Consider the following 7,759-nt stretch of genomic DNA (forward strand, 5'->3'; position numbering starts at 1 on the left):
TTTGATCCATTTCAGCAGGGAACGTGTACAGTCTCTTCTTGTTATTTGTGGTAGTTAGGTACTATAAAGTCATTGAGAATACTGAATTAGAGAATATTGAGCCATTGCTTCTAGGAGGGAATACAGGGTTAGGTTCCTGTGAGCCTCTGGATACAGCATTTTCATCAAGTGATCAATACATGACCTTGTTTTATGTGAGCATCTATTTATTAACACCTTATTTAGTATATATTGTTGAGTCATGGCTAACAGCTCTGTAACTCATGCCTAAATGAAGCGTATTTAATACGTATTTTCTCCATAAGACACATCACAGCCTTCTTGTGCTTAGGAACACTAGAAAACATTTCAACATTACACTTGGGGGCCATTTAAATATGAAATCACCAACAAAAAGTACAAAAATGTGAAAAAAATGCCATGAACTAGCCCCCCAAAAGGACATGTCTATAGTATAAGAGCTGAAACAAGAAGGCAAAACAACACCTTTGTTTTACCTCAGCAGGGAGTGTGTGTGTGTGTGTGGGGGGGGGGGTACAAATCAGATTTGTCCCCACTCCGCACATGTCCACGAATGACCATGAAGGCAGGGTGAGCATTGATTTGGACGTTACAAATAAATTGTAGCAAGTAGGCACATTTTCAAGTGTAGAACCCACAAATAATGAGCATTGACTGTGTATAGAAGAGGGAAACCAGATTGCTGAACAGTAGTAAATTCTGTCACACTCATCATGGGAAAACAGGAAAGAGATGAACACTTATGGAGTACTTACTATGTGCTGGCATTATGCATTTATTATAGTATATAATATACTTTAATATCATCTCTTTTTATATGTTGCTGGATTCAGTTTGCTGGTGTTTTGTTGAGAGCTTTTTCTTGTGATGTCTTGGTCTAGTTTTGGTATCAAAATCCTCTTAGATTGAGTTAGGAAGTATTCCCTCTTGTGTTTTTGGAAGAGTTGATAAAGAATTAACACAATCCTTCATAAACTTTTAGTAGAATTCACCAATGAAGCCATCCAGTACAGGGCTTGTAGGGAAAATTTTTATTACTAATTCAGTTTCTTGGCTCAGGTCTAGTCAGATTTTCTTTTCTTTTTTTGAGAGAGACAGCATGCACACACAGCTGGGGCAGAGGGAGAGAGAATCTTAAGCAGGTTCCACGCTAAGTGAGGAGCCTCATGCAGGGCTCTATCTCGCAACTGTGAGATCATGACTTGAGCTGAAATCAAGAGTTGGATGCTTAACAGCCTGAATCATCCAGGTGCCCCAGATTTTCTATTTCATCTTGAGTCAGTATTGGTGGTTGTGTCTTTCTAGGAATTTGTCCGTTTCATCTGGGTGATCGAATTTGTGGATATAACCATTGTTCATAATATTCTATTATAATCCTTTTTATTCCTGTGAGGTCAGTGTGACCCCTTCGTCTTCCCTGATTTTAATAATTTGAGTGTTCTCTCTTTTCTCTTGGTCAATGTAACTGAAAGTTTGTCAATTCTTTTTCTTTTTTCAAAGACCCAACTTTTAGTTTTCTTGATTTCTATTTTTCCTCTTTATTCCATTTATTTTCACACTAATATTTATTGCTTGCTTTCTTCTGCTTGCTTTGGATTTTGTTCTTCCTTCCTAATTTTTTTTTAATGTTTGTTTAATTTTGAGAGAAAGAGACAAAGTGCAGGCAGTGGAGAGGGGGGTGCAGAGAGAGAGGGAGACACAGAATCCAAAGCAGGCTAAAGGCTCTGAGCTGTCAGTACAGAGCCTGACGCGGGGCTCGAAACCATAAACCGTGAGATCATGACCTGAGCCGAAGTCGAATGAATACTCAACCGACTGAGCCACCCAGGCACCTCTTTCTTTTCTAATTTCTTAAGGTGCAAATTGATTTGAGACCTTTCTTCTTTTTTAATATAGGCATTCACAGCTTCTAAGCAGTTTCTGCTGCAAACCACAAGATTTGATATATTGTGTTTTATTTTCATTTATATCAAACTTTTTATTCTAATGTCCTTTGTTATTTCTTTTTTTGACCCATTGGTTATTTAGGAATGTATTTAATTTCTATATATTTGTAAATTTCCCAAATTACCTTCTGTTCTTGGTTTCTAATTTCATTCTCTTGTGGTTGAAGAATGTACTTCCTATGATTTTAATCATTTAAAAATTGAGACTTGTTTTACAGTGAAACATGTGGTCTTTCCTGGAGAAAGATCCGTGTGCACTTGAAGAATATGTATTCAGTTGTTATTGGGTGAAGTATTCGATAGATATATTCTGTCTCATTGGGTTATGGTGTTATTCAAGTGTTTGGTTTCCTTGTTGACTTTCTGCCTGGTTTTTATATTCATTATTGAAAGCGAGATATTGAAGTCTTCACCTGTTTTTGAATTATCTATTTCAATTCTGTCAATTTGCTTAGATTTTGAGACAGTTTATAAGTGCATAGATGTTTGTAATTGTTTTATCTTTTTTGAGATTGACCGTTTTATCATAGAATTTCTTTTTCTCAAGCAACAATTTTGCCATTTACTGGTATGATACAGTAAAATTAATTAGTATAGTATTTTGTCTGATATTAATATAGTTACCCCAGCTCCCTTCTGTTTACATGGTATATTGCTTTCCATTGTTTTACTTCCAACCCAGCTATGCCTTTGGATCTACAGTGTATCCCTTACATAAAGCATACATTTGTATCAGGTTCATTATTTTCATCCATGCTGCCAATATCTGCCTGTTAACTGGAGTGTTGAAGTGCTGGTCTTATTGAGGATCCTTTCTATGTGATGAGTTGATTCTTTCCTGTTATTTTCAAGATTTTCGCTTTGCCTTTGGCTTTTCATAATTTGATTAGTTTGGTTTAGCTTTTATGTCTCTGAAAATCATAGGTGAAACTCAAGCTGTTCCCCAAGATTGGCATAAAGTAACCACTTTTAACCAATTCCGTCACTAGGAAAACTCTAGTGCTATAGCCAATCATTATAAAAACTTAACAGTCTCTGTATTTTCACTGTATAAGCTGTTCTAAACTAATAATCCTCTGAGCCTCATTCTGCCATTGGTTTGAAAGCTCCCAGTTTGCAAACTGTTTTTATGTGCACAAACTAATTAAACTAATTAAACTCTCACTAATTTAACTCTATTTTAATGATCTGGTGATATGATTTAATTTTATTATTTCTGGTTTTTTTACAGTATCTAATACATAAATAGTAGATTTATTGTGAGGATTATATAGGCAAATATACATAAACCCCAATAACTGGGTCTCATTTAATGCTACGGTAATTTTTTCTCCTTTTGGAAACTCATGCTCAAAGGGTGGTAATGCTACTCCCATTTGTGTCAAATTATTATTTTTTTATTGAGGTGTAATTGACACATAACATTATATGAGTTTCGGGTATAAACATAATGGTTTGATATTTGTATACATTGTGAAATGATCCCCACAATAAGTCTAATTAATAACTGTCACCATACATAGTTACAAAAAATTTTTTTCTTGTAATGAGGATGTTAAAAATGTACACTTAGTAACTTTCAAATATGCAATACAGTTTTATTAACTATTGTCACCCTGGTTCACGTGATATCACCATGACTTACTTAGTTTATAACTGGAAGTTTGTACCTTGTGGCCGCCTTCAGTCATTCATTGTACCAGCCCTATACCCCGCCCACCCCCCACCCCCCAATCTCCAGTCTGTCCTCTGTACCTCTGAGCTGGTTTTCCTTTTGTTTGGTGGGTTTTTTAGATTCCACATAAAAGTGAGATCATCCAGCATTTGTTTATCTCTGACTTACTTCACTTAGCATAATGCCCTTGAGGTCCATCCATGTTGTTGCAAATGGCACAGTTTCATTCTTTTATGGCTGATTAGTATTGTGTGTGTGTGTGTGTGTGTGTGTGTGTGTGTGTGTGTGTGACATCTTCTTTATCCATTGATCCACTGATGGAGCTTCAATTGTTTCCATGGCTTAGCTATTGTATATAATGTTACTGGGCACCTGGGTGGCTCAGTTGGTTAAGCATCTGACTTCGGCTCAGGTCATGATCTTGTGGTTTGTGGAATGAGCCCTGCGTCAGGCTCTGTGCTGACAGCTCGGAGCCTGGAGCCTGCTTCAGATTCTGTGTCTCCCTCTCTCTCTGCTCCTCCCCCACTCATGCTCTGTCTCGCTCTGTCTCTCAAAAATAAACATAAAAAAAATTAATGCTGCAATGAACACAGTGGTGCACATATCTTTTCAAATTAGTGTTTCTGTTTTCTTCACAGAAATACCTAGAACTGGAATTGCTGGATCATATGACAGTTCTATTTTTAACTTTTTGAGGAACCTCCACACCGTTTTCCATAGCGGCTGCACCACTTTGCATTCCTATCAGCAGTGCACGAGGGTTCCTTTTCTCCACATCTTCGCCAATGCTGGTTATTCCTTTGACAGTTTGATTTTGATATGGTTAAGGTGCTTGAGGTTCGTTGAGCTTCTTGATATGTAGGTTAATGTTTTTCATCCTCTCTGGGAAGTTTTCAGCCATTAATTCTTCAGATAGTCTTTTACCCTTTCTTTTTCTTCTGGAACCCCAATTACACGTATGTTGGTACACACATGTTCACGCAATGCTACATACGCGTATGACCCTGTGGATTCCAAGGAATGTGTTGGAGTTTTTCAAAGCCCTGTAAACGTTTCATTCTACAGATTTGCCTTTGAAACTTTTTGGTTAGCCTACTGTTTACCCCAGCCATTATCCATTACCTCAGGTGTAAAGTGATGTAGTTGCCTCTAGTTGTTGACAAACCTACCACGGTAAAAGGTTTTTCACACTGAGTGAGCTCCAAGATAGGCCAAATCAAGAGAGTTTTGTCAGTGGGGCCTGTCAGGAAATCAAACAGATGAAATAATGACAGTTCTCTGGGGGTGAGGTTTTGAAGGTGTTCTAATCCTGTTTTGTCCCCTCCCATGGTTGGCAGGTTTGTAGTTTTCACTACAATTGGAGACTCTTGGTTTTCAAGGCCACCATAGAACTGGAGGGAGTGTACATTAAAATGACACACAGTTGGGGCTCCTGGGTGGCTTGCTTTCTGAAGTGGGATTAGGGAACCAGTAAGGCACAGGCTGTGAATTGTTATTAAGAAATCAAGGGGCACCTGGGTGGCTCAGTCGGTTAAGCATCCAACTCTTGCTTTTGGCTCAGGTCATGATCTCACGGTTTGTGGGATCAAGCCCTGCATCAGGCTCAGCATTGACAGCACAGAGCCTGCTTGGGATTCTCTCTCTCTCTGCCCCTCCCCCACTCATTCTCTCTCTCTCTCTCTCTCTCTCTCTCTCTCAAAATAAATAAACTTTAAAAAAAAAAAAAGGAAATCAGTATTGGGGCACCTGGGTAGCTCAGTTAGTTGAAAGGCTGATCTTGATTTTGGCTCCGGTCATGATCCCAGAGTTGTGGGATCCAGCCCCACACTGGACTCCATGCTGAGCATGGAGCCTGCTTAAGGTTCTTTCTCGCAAGAGCTCCTGGATTCAGTAGGTTGGGTGGCCGATTTCAGCTCAGGTCATTATCTCACAGTTCATGAGCTTGAGCCCCGCGTTGGGCTCTGTGCTGACGTTCAGAGCCTGGAAACTGCTTCACATTCTGTGTCTCCCTTTCTCTCTGTTTCTCTCTCTCTCTCTCTCTCAAAAATAAGTAAACATTAAAAGATTCTCTTTCTCTGCCCCTCCCCACCCCTCTCTCCCCCGGTGCTCTCTCTCTCTCTCTAAAATAAAAAAAAGAAATCAGTATTGAGAGTTACAATTTTGAACAGTACATTTTGTCTGCCACCAATCTCCTGGACTCCCAGCTCCCCTCCAACTAGTCGGGAGTTTGTATTAGTCCTTTCCATTCACATCCACTCTGGATGGGCCAAGGCCCAAAGTAAGCCCAGGTCATAAGCTTCCATTGCACCCACTCAAGGTCTAAGAGAACAGATCCCAGTGCCTGCCTTGACCCACCCATTTCTTTTCTTTCTTTGTCAACTCTTTTTTTCTTTGCCTTGGATTACCTAAAGCTGAGTTCATTGAGATCTCAATAAGGTCATATTGTAATTGCAAATTCACAACAGGTTTTCAGTTCAACCGGATGAATTTTCATGGTGCTCACAGAGGATGCACTCACTGAGGGCATCTCAATGGAATTGCAGTTTGATAACCAAACAGAAGCACAATGGAAGATTGTGGTGATTAATACAGCCCCATTCACAGCCACCCAAAGATAATCCACTGTTCCCTGTGATTTGAATCCATCAGAAGGAAAGACAGGGAAAAAAAGGATTTGGTTCCAGCAATTGGAATAATTCTAGGTTTATCTCATAGTGTGTGTTTGGGTTACTGAGGTTAAAAAACTCCTGGTTGGACCTTGAACCCCATGGGAAGCTGCTAGCCTGTCCTCTCCTTTGCCTTTGGAGGCTTCCCCACTAGAACACAGCAGATCGCTATTGCTAAGCACGCCCTCCCCACCCTTCCCTGACACTCCAAAAATAACCTCTGCTGAGACCTTCCCTTCACACACATGCATGTGCAGAGTCAGGCGCACGCGCGCGCGCGCGCACACACACACACACACGCACTCACAGGAATAGCTCTAGCCTCTGCCTTTGTCCTCTACTTTGAACTTTTTCTCAGGCTTCCCCACTGGTCTTTCTTTAGCTGTATACCTGAATTCTTTCTCTGTATAACATGGTTAACAGATGTCTATCACTAGACCATCAGGTTTCATTAAATTTTCAAAATTTAATTAAACACTTTTTGGAGATAGTTATAGATTCACATGCAGTGGTAAGAAATAATACAGGGAGATACCATGTGTTCTTCACCAGGTTTCTCCCAGTGATATAACATCTTGCAAAACTATGGCACAAATGGCAGCCAGGATATTGACACTGGCATAATCCCCGGATCGTACCCAGAGGTCCCCTGTCTCACATGTATGCATTTGTGTGTGCACGTTTAGTTCTATTTTATCACGAGTGGCGGTTTGCCTATCAATCACCATCTCTCATGTTAGTTTTGTATAACCCCACCCATCTCCCTCTCCCCACTCCCTGCTCAGCTCCCCAACCTAACCACTGATTTGTTCTCCATCGCTATAATTTTGTCGTTTTCAGGAGTGTTTTATAAATGAACTCATAAGGGGAGACTGGGTGACCCAGTGGGTTAAGCATCCAACTTAGGCTCAGGTCTTGGTCTCCCGGCTTGTGGGTTGGAGCCCATGTCAGGCTCTAGGCTGACCACTCAGACTGGAGCCTGCTTTGGATTCTGTGTCTCCCTCTGTCTTTGACCCCCCGCCCCCACAACGCTTGCTCGCAAGCGCTCTCTCTCTCTCTCACTCTTTCAAAAATAAACATTAAAAAAATGATCTCATAACATATGTAACCTTTTGGGATTAGCTTTTTTCACTCAGCCTAATTCCCCTCTGATCCACCCAAGGTTTTCTGTATATCAGTGGTTTCTACCTGAGTAGCATTCCCAGGTATAGATGGACATTTGATTTAACTGTTTATCCAGCGAATATCTGGGATATTCAGGATATCTGGGTTTCCAGTTTGGGACTAATTGGAATAAAGCTGCTATGAACATTCATATACAGGCTTTTGTGTGAACATAAAACCTATGTTTTCATTTCTCTGGGATAAGTGCCCAAGAGTACAGTTGCTGGGTCATGTGGTAATTGCATGTTTAGATTTATAAGAAACTACCAAATGTTCTCCAGAGTGAT

Source organism: Panthera uncia, chromosome F1, assembly GCF_023721935.1.
Source record: "Panthera uncia isolate 11264 chromosome F1, Puncia_PCG_1.0, whole genome shotgun sequence".
In the NCBI taxonomy this organism is placed as follows: Eukaryota; Metazoa; Chordata; class Mammalia; order Carnivora; family Felidae; genus Panthera; species Panthera uncia.